Raw genomic sequence first — 18,965 nt, forward strand, 5'->3', positions numbered from 1 at the left:
CAGGGTTGGCTGTAGCCCTGGTAGACGGAGATGATAGGAATCTTAATGATCTGCTCACCACCTTGGGCAGCTTTCTCCAAACCTTCCTATGTTCTACACATTCTCTTGTGGCCATTGAAATGTATCATTCAAACTCTAATAATCCTTAAATAAGGGTTTTTATTATTTTTATTTCTTCAAACTAAGTTTCTTTTTTTTTTTCTTTTTTTTTTTTTTATTATACTTTGAATTCTAGGGTACATGTGCATGACGTTTATATCATGTATAATCCCCAATGCAATCCCTCCCTCCTCGCCCCTCCCCATGATAGGCCCCAGTGTGTGATGTTCCCCTTCCCGAGTCCAAGTGATCTCATTGTTCAGTTCCCACCTATGAGTGAGAACATGCGGTGTTTGGTTTTCTCTTCTTGTGATAGTTTGCTAAGAATGATGGTTTCCAGCTGCATCCATGTCCCTACAAAGGACACAAACTCATCCTTTTTGATGGCTGCATAGTATTCCATGGTGTATATGTGCCACATTTTCTTAATCCAGTCTGTCACAGATGGACATTTGGGTTGATTCCAAGTCTTTGCTATTGTGAATAGTGCCGCAATAAACATACGTGTGCATGTGTCTTTGTAGTAGAGTAATTTATAATCCTTTGGGTATATACCCAGTAGTGGGATGGCTGGGTCATATGGTACATCTAGTTCTAGATCCTTGAGGAATCGCCATACTGTTTTCCATAATGGTTGAACTAGTTTACAATCCCACCAACAGTGTAAAAGTGTTCCTATTTCTCCACATCCTCTCCAACACCTGTTGTTTCCTGACTTCTTAATGATTGCCATTCTAACTGGTGTGAGATGGTATCTCATTGTGGTTTTGATTTGCATTTCTCTGATGGCCAGTGATGATGAGCATTTTTTCATGTATCTGTTGGCGGTATGGATGTCTTCTTTTGAGAAATGTCTGTTCATATCCTTTCCTCACTTTTTGATGGGGTTGTTTGTTTTTTTCTTGTATATTGTTTGAGTTCTTTGTAGATTCTGGATATTAGCCCTTTGTCAGATGAGTAGGTTGCAAAAATTTTCTCCCATTCTGTAGGTTGCCTGTTCACTCTGATGGTAGTTTCTTTAGCTGTGCAAAAGCTCTTTAGTTTAATTAGATCCCATGTGTCAATTTTTGCTTTTGCTGCCATTGTTTTTGGTGTTTTAGACATGAAGTCCTTGCCCATGCCTATGTCCTGAATGGTGCTACCTAGATTTTCTTCTAGGGTTTTTATGGTATTAGGTCTAACATTTAAGTCTCTAATCCATCTTGAATTAATTTTCGTATAAGGGGTAAGGAAAGGATCCAGTTTCAGCTTTCTACTTATGGCTAGCCAATTTTCCCAGCACCATTTATTAAATAGGGAATCCTTTCCCCATTTCTTGTTTCTCTCAGGTTTGTCAAAGATCAGATGGCTGTAGATGTGTGGTATTATTTCTGAGGACTCTGTTCTGTTCCATTGGTCTATATCTCTGTTGTGGTACCAGTACCATGCTGTTTTGGTTACTGTAGCCTTGTAGTATAGTTTGAAGTCAGGTAGCGTGACGCCTCCAGCTTTGTCCTTTTGACTTAGGATTGTCTTGGCAATGTGGGCTCTTTTTTGGTTCCATATGAACTTTAAAGCCGTTTTTTCCAATTCTGTGAAGAAACTCATTGGTAGCTTGATGGGGATGGCATTGAATCTATAAATCACCTTGGGCAGTATGGCCATTTTCACGATATTGATTCTTCCTATCCATGAGCATGGTATGTTTTTCCATTTGTTTGTGTCCTGTTTGATTTCACTGAGCAGTGGTTTGTAGTTCTCCTTGAAGAGGTCCTTTACATCCCTTGTCAGCTGGATTCCTAGGTATTTTATTCTCTTTGAAGCAATTGTGAATGGAATTTGATTCCTGATTTGGCTCTCTGCTTGTCTGTTACTGGTGTATAAGAATGCTTGTGATTTTTGCACATTAATTTTGTATCCTGAGACTTTGCTGAAGTTGCTTATCAGCTTAAGGAGATTTTGGGCTGAGACAATGGGGTTTTCTAAATATACAATCATTTCATCTGCAAACAGGGACAATTTGACTTCTTCTTTTCCTAACTGGATACCCTTGATTTCTTTCTCTTGCCTGATTGCCCTGGCCAGAACTTCCAACACTATGTTGAATAGGAGTGGTGAGAGAGGGCATCCCTGTCTTGTGCCAGTTTTCAAAGGGAATTTTTCCAGTTTTTGCCCATTCAGTATGATATTAGCTGTAGGTTTGTCATAAATAGCTCTTATTATTTTGAGGTACATTCCATCAATACCGAATTATTGAGCGTTTTTAGCATAAAGGGCTGTTGAATTTTGTCAAAAGCCTTTTCTGCATCTATTGAGATAATCATGTGGTTCTTGTCCTTGATTCTATTTATATGCTGGATTACGTTATTGATTTGCGAATGTTGAACCAGCCTTGCATCCCAGGGATGAAGCCCACTTGATCATGGTGGATAAGCTTTTTGATGTGCTGCTGAATCGGTTTGCCAGTATTTTATTGAGGATTTTTGCATTGATGTTCATCAGGGATATTGGTCTAAAATTCTCTTTTTTGTTGTGTCTCTGCCAGGCTTTGGTATCAGGATGATGTTGGCCTCATAAAAAGAGTTAGGGAGGATTCCCTCTTTTTCTATTGATTGGAATAGTTTCAGAAGGAATGCTACCAGCTCCTCCCTGTACCTCTGGTAGAATTCAGCTGTGAATCCATCTGGTCCTGGACTTTTTTTGGTGGGTAGGCTATTAATTGTTGCCTCAATTTCAGAGCCTGCTATTGGTCTATTCAGGGATTCAACTTCTTCCTGGTTTAGTCTTGGGAGAGTGTAAGTGTCCAGGAAATTATCCATTTCTTCTAGATTTTCTAGTTGATTTGCGTAGAGGCATTTATAGTATTCTCTGATGGTTGTTTGTATTTCTGTGGGGTCGGTGGTGATATCCCCTTTATCATTTTTTATTGCGTCTATTTGATTCCTCTCTCTTTTCTTCTTTATTAGTCTAGCTAGCGGTCTGTCAATTTTGTTGATCTTTTCAAGAAACCAACTCCTGGATTCATTGATTTTTTGGAGGGTTTTTTGTGTCTCTATCTCCTTCAGTTCTGCTCTGATCTTAGTTATTTCTTGCCTTCTGCTAGCTTTTGAATGTGTTTGCTCTTGCCTCTCTAGTTCTTTTAATTGTGATGTTAGAGTGTCAATTTTAGATCTCTCCTGCTTTCTCTTGTGGGCATTTAGTGCTATAAATTTCCCTCTACACACTGCTTTAAATGTGTCCAGAGATTCTGGTATGTTGTATCTTTGTTCTCATTGGTTTCAAAGAACATCTTTATTTCTGCTTTCATTTCGTTATGTACACAGTAGTCATTCAGGAGCAGGTTGTTCAGTTTCCATGTAGTTGAGCGATTTTGATTGAGTTTCTTAGTCCTGAGTTCTAGTTTGATTGCACTGTGGTCTGAGAGACAGTTTGTTATAATTTCTGTTCTTGTACATTTGCTGAGGAGTGCTTTACTTCCAATTATGTGGTCAATTTTGGAATAAGTGCAATGTGGTGCTGAGAAGAATGTATATTCTGTTGATTTGGGGTGGAGAGTTCTATAGATGTCTATTAGGTCCGCTTGGTGCAGAGATGAGTTCAATTCCTGGATATCCTTGTTAACTTTCTGTCTCGTTGATCTGTCTAATGTTGACAGTGGAGTGTTGAAGTCTCCCATTATTATTGTATGGGAGTCTAAGTCTCTTTGTAGGTCTCTAAGGACTTGCTTTATGAATGTGGGTGCTCCTGTATTGGGTGCATATATATTTAGGAGAGTTAGCTCTTCCTGTTGAATTGATCCCTTTACCATTATGTAATGGCCTTCTTTGTCTCTTTTGATCTTTGATGGTTGAAAGTCTGTTTTATCAGAGACTAGGATTGCAACCCCTGCTTTTTTTTGTTCTCCATTTGCTTGGTAGATCTTCCTCCATCCCTTTATTTTGAGCCTATGTATGTCTCTGCATGTGAGATGGGTCTCCTGAATACAGCAGACTGATGGGTCTTGACTCTTTATCCAGTTTGCCAGTCTGTGTCTTTTAATTGGAGCATTTAGTCCATTTACATTTAAGGTTAATATTGTTATGTGTGAACTTGATCCTGTCATTATGATATTAACTGGTTATTTTGCTCGTTAGTTGATGCAGTTTCTTCCTAGCCTCGATGGTCTTTACATTTTGGCATGTTTTTGCAATGGCTGGTACCGGTTGTTCCTTTCCATGTTTAGTGCTTCCTTCAGGGTCTCTTGTAAGGCAGGCCTGGTGGTGACAAAATCTCTAAGCATTTGCTTATCTGTAAAGGATTTTATTTCTCCTTCACTGATGAAGCTTAGTTTGGCTGGATATGAAATTCTGGGTTTAAAATTCTTTTCTTTAAGAATGTTGAATATTGGCCCCCACTCTCTTCTGGCTTGTAGAGTTTCTGCCGAGAGATCTGCTGTTATTCTGATGGGCTTCCCTTTGTGGGTAACCCGACCTTTCTCTCTGGCTGCCCTTAAGATTTTTCCTTCATTTCAACTTTGGTGAATCTGGCAATTATGTGTCTTGGAGTTGCTCTTCTGGAGGAGTATCTTTGTGGCGTTCTCTGCATTTCCTGAATTTGAATGTTGGCCTGCCCTACTAGGTTGGGGAAGTTCTCCTGGATGATATCCTGAAGAGTGTTTTCCAACTTGGTTCCATTTTCCCCCTCACTTTCAGGCACCCCAATCAGACGTAGATTTGGTCTCTTACATAATCCCATACTTCTTGCAGGCTTTGTTCATTTCTTTTTCTTCTTTTTTCTTTTGGTTTCTCTTCTCGCTTCATTTCATTCATTTGATCCTCAATCGCTGATACTCTTTCTTCCAGTTGATCGAGTCGGTTACTGAAGCTTGTGCATTTGTCACGTATTTCTCGTGTCATGGTTTTCATTTCTGTCATTTCGTTTATGATCTTCTCTGCATTAATTAGTCTAGCTGTCAATTCTTCCACTTTTTTTCAAGATTTTTAGTTTCTTTGCGCTGGGTACGTAATTCCTCCTTTAGCTCTGAGAGGTTTGATGGACTGAAGCCTTCTTCTCTCATCTCGTCAAAGTCATTCTCTGACCAGCTTTGATCCATTGCTGGCAATGGGCTGCGCTCCTTTGCAGGGGGAGATACGCTCTTATTTTTTGAATTTCCAGCTTTTCTGCCCTGCTTCTTCCCCATCTTTGTGGTTTTATCTGTCTCTGGTCTTTGATGATGGTGACGTACTGATGGGGTTTTGGTATAGGTGTCCTTCCTGTTTGATAGTTTTCCGTCTGACAGTCAGAAGGACTGTCTGTTGGTCTGTTGGAGATTGCTTGAGGTCCACTCCAGACCCTGTTTGCCTGGGTATCAGCAGCAGAGGTTGCCGAAGATAGAATATTGCCGAACAGCGAGTGTACCTGTCTGATTCTTTCTTTGGAAGTTTCCTCTCAGGGGTGACTCCACCCTGTGAGGTGTGGGGTGTCAGACTGCCCCTAGTGGGGGATGTCTCCCATCTAGGCTACTCAGGGGTCAGGGACCCACCTGAGCAGGCAGTCTGTCCGTTCTCAGATCTCAACCTCCGCGTTAGGAGATCCACGGCTCTCCCCAAAGCTGTCAGACAGAGTCGTTCGCGTCTGCACCGGCCCCGGCTCTTTCCTCTGTTGGACTGCAGCTGTGCGCTGTCCACAGAGGTAGAGTCTACAGAGACAGGCAGGCTTCCTTGAGCTGCTGTGAGCTCCACCCAGTTCGAGCTTCCCAGCGGCTTTGTTTACCTACTTAAGCCTCAGCAATGGCGGGCGCCCCTCCCCCAGCCTCCCTGCTGCCTTGCGGATAGATCGCGGCAGACGGCTGTGTTAGCAGTGAGGGAGGCTCCGTGGGTGTGGGACCCTCCCGGCCAGATGTGGGATATATTCTCCTGGTGTGCCTGTTTCCTTAAAGCGCAGTATTGGGGTGGGAGTTACCCGATTTTCCAGGTGTTGTGTGTCTCAGTTCCCCTGGCTAGGAAAAGGGATTCCCTTCCCCCTTGCGCTTCCAGGTGAGGCGATGCCTCGCCCTGCTTCAGCTCACGCTGGTCAGGCTGCAGCCGCTGACCAGCACCGATTGTCCGGCACTCCCTAGAGAGATGACCCCAGTACCTCAGTTGAAAATGCAGAAATCACCGGTCTTCTGTATCGCTCGCGCTGGGAGTTGGAGACTGGAGCTGTTCCTATTCGGCCATCTTGCTCCGCCCCAGGTCCACTAAAAGTCAAATTTTCTTCACCTCTGCCATGCATAAGACAGAAAGACCAACTCCTCGTTTTCCTCCTCTTCCTCAGCAAGTCCACAGTCCAAAATGTCATCTGAAACAAGGCAAGTCTCTTCCATCTATGAGCCTCAGTTCTTGAGATCTGCACACCTGCAGGCCCAATACCACGTGGAAGCCACCAAGGCTTGGGGCTTGCACCTGAAGAAATAGCCTAAGCAGTATGTTGGCCCCTTTAAGCCACAGCTGGAGTGGCTGGGACACAGGGCAACAAGTCCGGAGACTGCCACATCCCTCCTTTTAAACAACCTGTCAATTTACTTTAGCCAAACTAAGTTTCATATAAGGGACATGATAGTGGGATTTTTTTCTTTTAAATTTTTTAAGTTCAGGGGTACCTGTGCAGGATGTGCATGTTTGTTACACAGGTAAGTGTGTGTAATGGGTGTTTGCTGTACAGACTATTTCATTGCCCAGGTATTAAGACTAGTATCCGTTAGTTATTTTTTCCTGATCATCTCCCTCCTTCCATCCTCCATCCTACAATAGGCCCCAGACTGTGTTTTTCCCTTCTATGTGTCCATGTGTTCTCATCATTCAATTCCCACTTATAAGTGAGAACCTGCAGTGTTTGACTTTCTGTTCCTGTGTTAGTTTGCTAAGGATAATGGCCTCCAACTCCATCCATGTTCCTGCAAAGGACATGATCTTGTTCCTTTTAATGAATGCATAGTATTCCATTATATATATGTACCACATATTTCTTATCCAGTCTGTCATTGATGGGCATTTAGGTTGATTCCAATAGTCTTTACTATTGTGAACAGTGCTAGAGGGAACATATGTGTGTATGTATCTTCATAATAGAACGATTTATATTTCTTTGGATATATACCCAGTAATGGGGTTTCTGGGTCAAATGGTATTTCTGTCTCTAGGTCTCTGAGGAATTGCCACACTTTCTTCCACATTGTTTGAACCAATTTACACTCCCACTGACAGTGTAAAAGAATTTCTTTTTCTCGGGCCAGGTGTGGTGGCTCAAGCCTGTAATCCTAGCACTTTGGGAGGCTGAGACAGGTGGATCACGAGGTTAGGAGATCAAGACCATCCTGGCTAACACGGTGAAACACTGTCTCTACTAAAAAATACAAAAAACTAGCTGGGTGAGGTGGCGGGCACCTGTAGTCCCTGCTACTCAGGAGGCTGAGGCAGGAGAATGGCGTAAACCCAGGAGGTGGAGCTTGCAGTGAGCTGAGATCCGGCCACTGCACTCCAGCCTGGGCAACAGAGCCAGACTCCATCTCAAAAAAAAAAAAAAAAAAAAAGAATTCCTTTTTCTCCAAAACTTCACCAGCATCTGTTATTTTTTGACTTTGTAATAATAGCCAAAGAATATTTTTTAGATAATAAGTCACAAAAATATCTTAATTCAAATACCCTCAGAAAAACACTATCCAAAATTTACCATTCATTCCATTTAGTAGCTTGAATTGTCCAACTAAGCCTTCCCAGTAGGTTATATAAAGTGTATTACTTTTATAATATTAATTGCTAATCACTAATTTTTAATACTAATAGGGCTTTCATAACAAATACTACAGATTGAATAGATTAAACAATGTAAGTTTATTTTCTCATCACTCTGGAGGCTGGAGGGAAGAGATCGAGGTGCCAGTAGAGGGTTGATTTCTGAAGCTTCCCTCCTCGGCTTTCTTCTGCCAGTGTCCTCACATGGTGTCTCTGTCCATATCTGTGTCCTGATTGTCTCTTCTTATGAAGATACAGTCATATTGGATGACAGCCCACCCTAATGGCCTCGTTTTCACTTAATTATTTTTTGAAGGCCTTACCTATCTCTAAACAGTCTGAGGTACTGGGGGTTAGAACATTGACATATGAATTTTAGGAGAACACAGTTCAGCCCATAACAACATGAAATTTCATGTGTTCGAATTGAAATGTAAATAATCATACTCAACAACATAAATGCCAGAAATGTGAATAATGCAGAATTTTTATTACTGATTTCCTCACAGTCAGATCAGACTTTCAAAACAGAAACCCACCGACCCTTTCAGAAAAATTTAACTCTCAATACACCCCTTTTCTTTCTTGTCTTCTCAGCTTCAGGTAACGGGGTCTTGGGCAGATACCCACATGGAGTCTGGGCTCCGTTTTCAACACCCGAAGCCAGAACCATGTCTACACAAACAATGGATTCATTGACGCTCACCATGATCACAGCCTGTTTTTCCCAACCTCAAGCTTTTCTGACTTTTCCAACAGAAGTCACTTAAGATGGCAGAGGAATCCCTTGTTATCTGCTCATCCCATTTCTCCAGCTTCATTTCCTGCCATTCCTTATTGCTTCCTATTTTTAGGATGATGTTGCCTATCATTTGGATCTTTACAGAAATTAACTCTCTGTCTGTAGTCACTGAATTTATTTTTCCTAGCAGCTAGAGCGATTTTTCAAAAATATAAATAATATGTCTCTACTTTAGAGACATCCTGAGATTCTGTTTCACCTTCAGCATAAAGGGCAAACATCTTAGGATGGGAGAAGAGCCTGTTTATTTCCTAGGGCCTGTCTATGAGTCTGCAGCCTCATCTCCTGAAGGCCCCTATGCAAAACATATGTTCCAGCAATTTTGAGCTACCTACTTTTCCTCAAATATGCTATGTTGCACATCTCCCATTCCCCACTTCACAAAATACATTTACAGTCTTCCAGCCTGTTCCAAAAGCAAAACCCTGAGGGCCGTATTACATTTCTACTTTCATTCCTTAACCCCCTTCACATAGAAAAGATTCCAAACCCTTCTGGATTTCTAGAGAATGTTAACTTTAGACTTTTGTTTTCTCCTTGTGTTTTCGGTTCTCTCCTTAGTGCGTGACCTTATTGTTTATTTTTCAGAATGGTGGGTCTGCCTCTCCCAGTCCACTGACTCAAATGTTAATCTCCTTTGGCAATACCCCCGCAGACACACCCAGGAACAATACTTTGTATACTTCAATCCAATCAAGTTGACATTCAATATTAGCCATCACAATGGCTTATCACAGGTCTTCTTAGTCTCTCTCTCTGTCTCTCTCTCCACACACAGTCACCAGCACTGTGGCAGATGATGGAGGTTTCTCCTAAAGAGACAGCCCATCTTGTTACCTGGTTTCCTCCAGCTCACCTTCATGTCTTTTCCTAAATATCCCTTCCTCAGGGAGAAATCCACTGACCTCCGGGCCCCTAATTGTACATTCTTTTCACACTTTGTATCTTTTCTTCTTAGTATTTTTAATCAAAATCTAAACTGATTATTTGAGTGATTACTTGCTATGGGGTCATTCACTAGATGATGCGCTTCCTCAGGGTGGGGCAATGTTGGCTAAGCTGACCCTGTTTCTATAGTCTCAAGCATAATCTGGGCACAGAAAACATTTGTACAACAAGTGCTGAATTCATAAATAAATGAAGAGCCAGCTTTTAATAAATGTATGTTGAGTGGAAATTGAGATTCGACATATTTATATGTAACGTGGAATCAGGAGTGACTCTGCAAATTAATATGCACTGAGTGCCTTGGATTCTCCTTTGAACTTGATGCATTGCTTTGACTCCACTGTCCCTGAAGGTGGTGACTGGAGTTCATTGGAAATGTTGTATTTGCCTATTCCACTTTATTTCCTCAGCCTGGATTTCAGAGGCAAGCAGCATACCTTTCATTTATCCAACTTATCTAAAGCCTATTCAATAGAATAATCAACTCCCAGCATGTTCACACTTGTTGCTTGTCAAAGCCTCTTACAGTCAAGAAATGGAAGTAATCAGTGCAGTGTACTTGACAACAGGTAGGATGAGAGGTTCAGGATTTTAATTTTGTTCTTTCTTCAAGAACAAGTGTCTCTCTCTGGTAGCTGGAGTGACCTTTCTGTTCTCATCTACAGAATGTGAAAGCATGTGATTGGCCTTTCAGCAAGGCCTCTTTATGTACTTTCTGCGTGTTCTCTCCTTATCTTTTTTGATTTCTCACCATAATGTTTTGTGATATATTTTTACTTGCCTTTACCAAATCTATCATGACTTACTTAACGATGAAACCTTTGAGTCAGTCACCTGGGTCTCTGGTTATTGTTTCATATAAACATGTTCCTGAAGGTCACCACAGGCACTACATGCTATGAGAAGCATGACAAAAACACAAACAAGACATGTACCTTGCAACATGTTGCTTGCCCAGTACAGGTCTAGGAGGCTTCTGAATGAAAACCGATGCCTAAGGGAATGAGTGAGAGTTCTGTGCAAGACAATTTTGAGTGCTCAGGAAATACATGTGGCATGAGTCAAACAAATGAATTGGATGAATGAAGGACAAAGGACTGATGGATATTAAATTATCTTGAACAAAAAAAGCCATCTGTTAAGTCTCAGCATATGTTGTATTTAAAAGAAACACTAGTCTGACATCTGCAAGATAAATAAAAAGTAATTGGAAATTTACTAGTTTATGTATGTAATAAAAATGGAAGATTTTGCATAATTTTAAATACAATTGATCTTCAAAATCCTGTGTACAATGTGCTTATGCCTCACACTTAAATCTTCCTATTTGCAACCCCACCTAAGTTCTCTGTCTTTTCTCTGTTGTTCCCAAGCCCTCTTTGGACTCTGTTTTGCTGCTGTCTTGTGTACTACCTGCTTCCCATATACTCTAGATTAATTTGGTCTTCATGAAGGTTGCTTGATGATCTTCTTACTGAATAAACTTGACCTATTAAGTTCTGAAATCTTGACTTGTTTTTAACCCTTTTCTCTTACAGCATCAAAAAACCATGTGTATCTAACAAGCAAACACAGAATATTATTTGTTAGATGAAAAAAGGCAAAAGGCTTGGTTATCTTTTGTTTTAGTCATACTAGAGAGAAAACTATGTCTGGAGTCTGAAATCTGGTTTCTCTTAACTCAGTAGTTAATTACTGTGCATGTTGGTTCACTATTTTTCTTTTGTTTCCTTTAGATCTCACTATTCTCGTCTAAAAAATGGGAGAGTGAGGCCAGGTGCGGTGGCTCACGCCTGTAATCTCAGCACTTTGGGATGCCGAGGCAGGTGAATCACGAGGTCAGGAGTTCGAGGCCAGCCTGGCCAACATGGTGAAACCCTGTCTCTACTAAAAATACAAAAAATTAGCTGAGTGTGGTGGTGGGAACCTGTAATCCCAGCTACTTGGGAGGCTGAGGCAGGAGAATGGCATGCACCTAGGAGGCAGAGCTTGCAGTGAGCCGAGATCGTGCCACTGCACTACACCCAGGGTGACAGTACAAGACTCTGCCTAAAAAAAAAAAAAAAAAAAAAAAGAAAGGACAGTGGGAAGTGGGGTTGGGAGTGGTTTACATTGTGTCAACAATCTTTTTCTAACTCTTCCATTCTTTCTTGCAATAAAAGTGAATTGAAAGGTCCTAGGGGTTTATTTTGTCTTCTTTTGATGTCACTTGTCACAAGCAGAAGTCAGAAAAGAACACTCTCCCTAGGAAGAAATTCATAACAAAGAGTCCTGAAATCTAGCTGGAATTTACATTTGCAGATGGTGGCTTTGACAGCGTCCATCTCAATCCTAATTTAAAGGGAGTTATTAGATATGTCGTTCTCATGCTATTCAAACAAAGGAGTGTCTCCACTGCTCCCAGATCACGTGTTCTAGGAATGGTGATGATAATAGCACCCTACATCTCTGAGATGGAAAATAAGAACCGGTAATGAGAGAAGAACTTTGCGACATGGTTTCCAGTCTCTGGAAAATGCAGCTGGACAGAATCGAGACATGTGTAAAAGAATTTCCTCCATAGTCAGAACTAGTTTTATTCTTACTTTAGTGGATTACTGACCATATATCCTCAGGCAAGTTACTACAATTCTCTGAGGGTAAATATCCTCTTCTGTAAAATGAGAACATGTTGCTTTCCTCACAGTATCCTTATGACAATTAGACCAAGGTAACTTGAGTAAATATTACAGTGCAATACCTGGCTTATCAGTAGATACTTGACAAATGTTCAACAGGATGAAAGAAGGTTAAAGTGAATCCATTTTAGTCACAGTTTCATATAGGTCTCAATATAACACCTTCAAAAAGAGAAGCAAGAAGCACCTGCTGTATCTGCAAAAGAAGGTGACAGAAACCAGATTTGTGCTCTTGTCTCCAGAACAGAGTTCATCAGACATTTTCTGTAGAAGACCAGAGAGTAAATAGGCTTTATGGACAATATCATATCTGTTGCACCTGTTCACTTCTGCTGCTGCAGAGTAGAAGTATTCATAGGCGATGTACAAATGAATGAATGTGGCTTTGTTACAATAAAGCTTTACTTATAAACATAGGGAGTGGGTAGGACTTGACTAGAGTATGATAGTTCACTGACCTCTGCTCTAGACTATGAAAGATGTTGCAGCAGATGAACAAAAATGTGAGAGATTAGAAGAGGATTTGGGGATTAAAGGACTCACTTATGGTGAGTCCCTTATTACCCTATCACCTGCTTCACACACCAAGCACAGGGTAACAGGGCGGAGAGCATCCTTCTTCATCTCAGGTGAGAAAGGGTTTGAAGAGACGACTCAAAGAGGAGCCTTTGTGAACTTGTGTCTGACTCACACCTGAGACATTACCAGCTAGCCCATAGCTTGAAGGGAGAAGAAAGCAGCTGAATTGGGACTGAGTTGAACTCAGCATTTCTAAAAACAAAGGGTACTTTGTGGTCTTTTGTGGACCAAGGTAGGCCTCACATAAGAGAGTTGTCTTAGCTCTTGCTTGAGAAGGGTGAGTGAACTTGATTGAAAAATGCCAGAGGCATACCAAAAAGAGGAAGCTAAAAGGGGAGTCCTACATGATCAACTGAAATAGAAATGCACTGTCTCACTGCAAGGGGGAGAGCTCCAGCCATACAGATGGGCTAGCATTATCAGAGAAATTCACGGATGTTTGCTGAAAGGCAGAGTTAGACACTTGCCAGCCTCAAGGAGAACCTGTGTTCTCCCTCAACAGTTCTACTCAAGTAATATATTCTCTACCTCTTTTCTCTCTCCTTCTCCCCCATTCCTATTCTCTAGCCTGGAGGGCTCTGAATCAGGCTTAGGAAGATAGGATGAGATAGTAAAAGAGCAATTTAGAAGAAGAAAAAAGAAGCCAACCATGCACGTCTCTTGGAGTTCAGGGAGCCAGACCCAGGAAAGAGAAATAGCTGCAATATTGGTTAAGTTTAAAGTTTTCGCCTGTAATCCCAGCACTTCTGGAGGCCGAGGGAGGAGGATCACTTGAGCTCAGGAATTTAAGATCAGTCTGGCCAACATGGTGAAACCCCATCTCTACTAAAAATACAACAATTAGCTGGGAGTGGCACATGTCTGTACTCCCAGCTACTCGGGTGGCTAAGGCTGGAGAATGGCTTGAACCCAGGGGCAGAGGTTGCGGTGAGCCGAGATCACACCACTGGGCTCCAGCCTGGGCAACAGAGTGAGACTCCATCTTATCAAAAAAAAAAAAAAAGTTTTGATTATTTCACTGGAATAGACAAATTAATTCTTTCTTAATTACCTATATGCTACTTACTTAAGCATGATCAGAAAAAATATAAGACTTACCCAAATGTAATCCAGGGGCAGAACATAACCATCTCCACAGAATAAATGCAAAAGGAAAATAGGAGATAAAAATAAAGTTACCTTATGATTGTATCCCATGAGATATGCTTTTCAAGGTAATGGATATAAATGTTAGTGTCCTCTTTATATCCAAGAACAGGAACTTAGTTAAAACTGGGCCAGCAGCTCTATATTGTATCATAGTTACTGAACTTTCATTTACTGAAAGAAGCATTTCAATGCACATCTTATTCCTCAAACATTGCAGTTCAATTATAAAACCAGATCATCAAACAGTTTGGGAATCTAAGCTATGGGATATAGACTAACCCCTCACCTCAACACAGTACATTTCCGTGTTCTAGATACATAAATCTAGAAATGTACATTATGACGCGTTAGCATCTTAGAACTGCAGCATTCGTTATCTTAGAATCAAAGCAGCCCTGTTTCTTGGGATAGAGCTTATTAGAAACATAACCTCAAGATACCTTACAATCTAAGATAAAAAGCCTCTCAAGATCTTAACATCATGGAAGCTTAGAAAAGTAGTCTTAGATTTAAAGAAACCTTACAATAATAAATAGAATCTCAGAAATTTAGAATTGTGGCTTCTTAGAATCATATCACTTAAAACCTTACAGGTCTTCTATAATCTTGGGATCATAGAATTGCTAAAGGTCAGAATCCTAGTGTGTTAGAAAAATGAAATGATAGCATTTTTGAGTCCTGCAATTGAATCTTGCTGGGATCTTAGGTATTATCTATTTCAACTTCTCCACAATGTAAAGATCCCTTTATAAAAGTGTTGGCAACAGCAGCAATATTGAAATTGTATAATAGATAATTCTTCGCTGGGGGGAGCAGAAACAGGCACTCACCTGTGCACTGACGGATGTTCGTTACAATTTCTGACCTCTACTGAGTGGTTTCCACTAGCACCTCTTCAGTGATCAGCCATTGGCAAGTGTCCCAACCACTGTTTTATACATCCTTGGTGTGTGGATTTCCTTGGGGGAGGAAATTATCTTCTAAGAATTGTTTCAACATTTAAAATTGAATGTATACTCTGTGCTAGACCTGACCTCATTTGAATCTCTCAGTTATTATCTTTATATTTTACAAAAGCGAATGTGGAGGTTTAGAAAAGTTGACTTACTGGGTCAGCATTACACAATTGATAGCGGGTTGGAGAAGAATTTAAAGCTGTAATATTTTGACTACCCCACATCTTTAAAAGCTGAAACTGTCCCGACTTTACTGTTTGGACAGCATTCGCTGTAAGAAATCACTTCTTTTGTTGAGCCAGATCCTATCTTTTTTCTCCAGTCTATATTCATAATATCGTTATCATATGGTTATGGGTTTATGACTAAAAGGCTATATATGAAGTTAGTTTCTATAATCAGACTCTCTGGAGTCCAATTCCAACTCATGACATACCACTGTGACCTTGGGTAAGTTCTTCACTATTTTTTTGCCTCACTTTCTTCTACTGGTATCGGGGTAATTTACTGTTGTGTGACTAGAGACTCCCCCAAAACTTAACGTCTTAAATTAACATCTATTTTGATATAACTCATAATTTTCTGGCTGAGAAATCTGGGCAGAGATTGGTTGAGCTGTTGTTTCCTCCACAGTGTTGACAGAGGCCACTTGATGGTATTCCGTTGGTAGGTGGCTGCTCTGGGGTATCCAGGAAAGGTTTCTCACATGTCTGGCACCTTGGCAGTGATGACTGGGAGACTGGCTTTACATGCAACTATTGACCAAAGGGCAGGCAGGGCCTCTCCAGGTAGAGTGGTGGAAATTCTTAGATGATGGTTCTGGGATCCCAAAGTGAGATTTCCAGTAATGAAGGGGAATGTTGCATGGCCTTTGATGACCAAGCTTTTGGAGTCACTGAGTGTCTTTTCTATTGTTCTCTGTTGGCCAGCAGTCATAGCCTGCCTAGATATAAGGGAAGAGGGCATGGACCTCACCTCATCATGGAAGAAATATCTAAGAATTCACAGTCATATTTTAAAACCACTGCACCTATAAAATAAGACAATAATAATTCTAACCTCATTGAGTTTTGAGTCTTAAAAAAAAGCTACACTTGTTAAAAGCTTATGACACAGCTTGGCATGTAATGACTGATCCAAAATATAAGCTGTTTTTATTTACAGGTGGGCTCAAATTCACAGGAATATCTCTGCAATTGCAAAATTACAGAGTCCTTCTTGCCTTCTCAGAGCAGTGGAAACATTAAGCGTTGGGTGGAAGCCAGGGTGCTTGAGGACACGGAGTTAATTTAGACACAGTTCCCATGAGAGGGACTGTGAGATTAAAAAAATAATCCATTTTAGAGTATAAAAGAGCTGCTTCCATAAGTGATCAAGGCAGAAGGGCTGCCCTGGATTTATTCACGTCTGTATTGGAAGTGACCGCACATGTGTGCTCCCCTTATGTAGCTACTGTGCTGGGCACATGTACCAAATACACTTAGAAGGGGGAATAATAAATCATTAACAACTATGAGCTTCTCCTTGAATGGAATCATGAGGGGGGAGGATCCCCCAAGCAATTCAAACTCAATTACTCTGTTCACCGAGTGTTTGAAATAGAAACAAATGAAGAAGACAATTGCAGAGGCAGGCAGCATTCATCAGTGCAGCTGGATGCATTTTGTCCTGGGCCACTGGTTAGATTTTGTAAAACGAAAACAGGAGTAAAAACAATAAGAGTGACCCCTCACATTTGCAGAGCATGTCAGAATTAGCAGAGTCACCTGCTAGTCGTCATCCCCTTGAATTTTCCTGTAAAGCCCAAATGGTTAATTACAATTGTTCAATGGAGTGACTGGGTTTTATACACATAGATGGTCTTCCCCATTGTTACAGACTATCAGCTGTCGGGCCTAGAGCCCAGTCTTTTGGGTCCTTGCTTAGGCTTATTCCAGTTTCTTACCACTGCTCCTGTCTAGTAAAGGTTTATTTAGTATAAAATTAGGAAATAGCTCAGCTTTTGTTCTTTCTCTTACAGAGAACAATCCGATAATGAGAACATCCTTGAGGATCACAGAGTCCAGAGTCCCCAGAGAGAGAGACAGGAATCATGTCTTCTAGATGGCGAGTTACCTACACATATGTCTAGGTAAGGCCATATGCGTAGAATGGGTGAGGTCTTTCTTCTACCGTAAACTCTCTCTTGTCTTCCATCTAAGTGTCCTCTGTTCTGCTGGCTTTTTCAATGTCCGGGTCTGGATGAGGGTGATTCACCTGCATGACAGTGGCTCATGAATTTCTGGAGCCCATGGCATCCACCATAGTGACTTTGTTAGTTTGCTTGGGCTTTCGTAACAAGCACAGACTGGGTGACTTACACAGCACAACCATATTTTCTCACAATTCTGGAGGACGGAAATCTGAGATTAATGTGTAAGCAGGGTTGATTTCTTCCGAAGACCCTGTCTTTGGCTTGCAAGTGGCTATTATACCCCACTGTGTCTTCATATGGTCTTCCCTCTCTTCATATCTGTGTCCTAATCTACTCTTCATATTTGGACACTAGTCATGTTGGATTAGGGCCCACCCTATCCTATGACCTCATTTTAATTCATTACCTATCTAAAAATCCTGTCTCGAAATGCAGTCACATTCTCAGGTACTAGGGTTTAGACTTCAATGTTATGCCCAGACCGTTTATTCCCCGAAGAAGACCACCAGAGTCCAGAGTCAAAGCCAAGCGGCAAGGATCTTTAATACAAGTTCGAACTTGGTCCCTCCATTCTACAACATACTAGAGGGCCTGGAACAATGCGTGCACTTGCTTTTTATAGCTTGAGGTAAACAGGACTTGTCAGGTTACAGAGGAACAAGGCATTACAATTGGTTTACATTTTAAATTATGCTTTTAGCAGCTTTCTTATTGGTTCCTGCGCTTTTACAAAAGGTTGCAACCTTATCGGAGGTTCTCCAGGTGTTGTTTTTCTTTGAAATATATGGAGGAATGTGTTTGTGTCGGGCTCAGGAAGTGGAGGCATTGCTCAAGGCTGTGATGTGTTTGTGTCGGGCTCAGGAAGTGGAGGCATATGGGGGGGATGTGATGTGCTCAAGGCTGTGATGTGTTTGTGTTCTTTCATCAACATACAAATCTGGAGAGGGACACAAGTTAGCCTATAACAGTGATCTTCAGAGTAGATTCACCTGCCCATCTCTGTCACTCTGAGCATGTTAATTCACCTGTTAGGTACCAGCACTAAAGTGTGCCAGGCTCTGTGCCAATTAGGCCCTTAGTGTACAGCAGAATGCAATGCAACCACAAGCCCAAACTCACAGAGTGAAAGATGAACATCTCTCTTATAGTTTGTAATGTAGCTTTCAGCTGCATTACAAATTCCTACCTTAAAGGTTTGTTGTGAGTATTAAAAAGTTTACACACGTAGAATGCTTAGTATGAGTATAGGCAAACAGAAAAGGACTATTCAGTATAAAATTAGGAAATGGCTCAGCTTTTGTTCTTTCTTTTACAGAGAAGAACAATCCAATAATGAGAACATCCTTGAGGATCACAGAGTCCAGAGTCCCAGAGAGAGAGAGCAATCATGGCTTGTAGATGGCGAGTTAAGAGACATCAGTCACAACTACTTCAGGCTGACTTGTGATCAGAAACCACCCAAAAAGACAGCACGTAGCAAGTCCTGTATGGCCCTGATTGCACCTATAGGACCAGGTGTTAGAGAAATAGTTGTTTTCTTTTTTATTATTATTAATATACTTTAAGTTCTAGGGTACATGTGGATAACGTGCAGGTTTGTTACATATGTATACTTGTGCCATGTTGGTGTGCTAAACCCATCAACTCATCATTTACATCAAGTATAACTCCTAATGCATCAACTCATCAGCACCCATCAACTCATCTTTTACATCAAGAATAACTCCTAATGCAATCCCTCCCCCCTCCCCCCTACCCATGATAGGCCCCGGTGTGTGATGTTCCCCTTCCCAAGTCCAAGTGATCTCATTGCTAAGTTCCCACCTATGA

Source organism: Trachypithecus francoisi, unplaced genomic scaffold, assembly GCF_009764315.1.
Source record: "Trachypithecus francoisi isolate TF-2019V2 unplaced genomic scaffold, Tfra_2.0 Lachesis_group7, whole genome shotgun sequence".
In the NCBI taxonomy this organism is placed as follows: Eukaryota; Metazoa; Chordata; class Mammalia; order Primates; family Cercopithecidae; genus Trachypithecus; species Trachypithecus francoisi.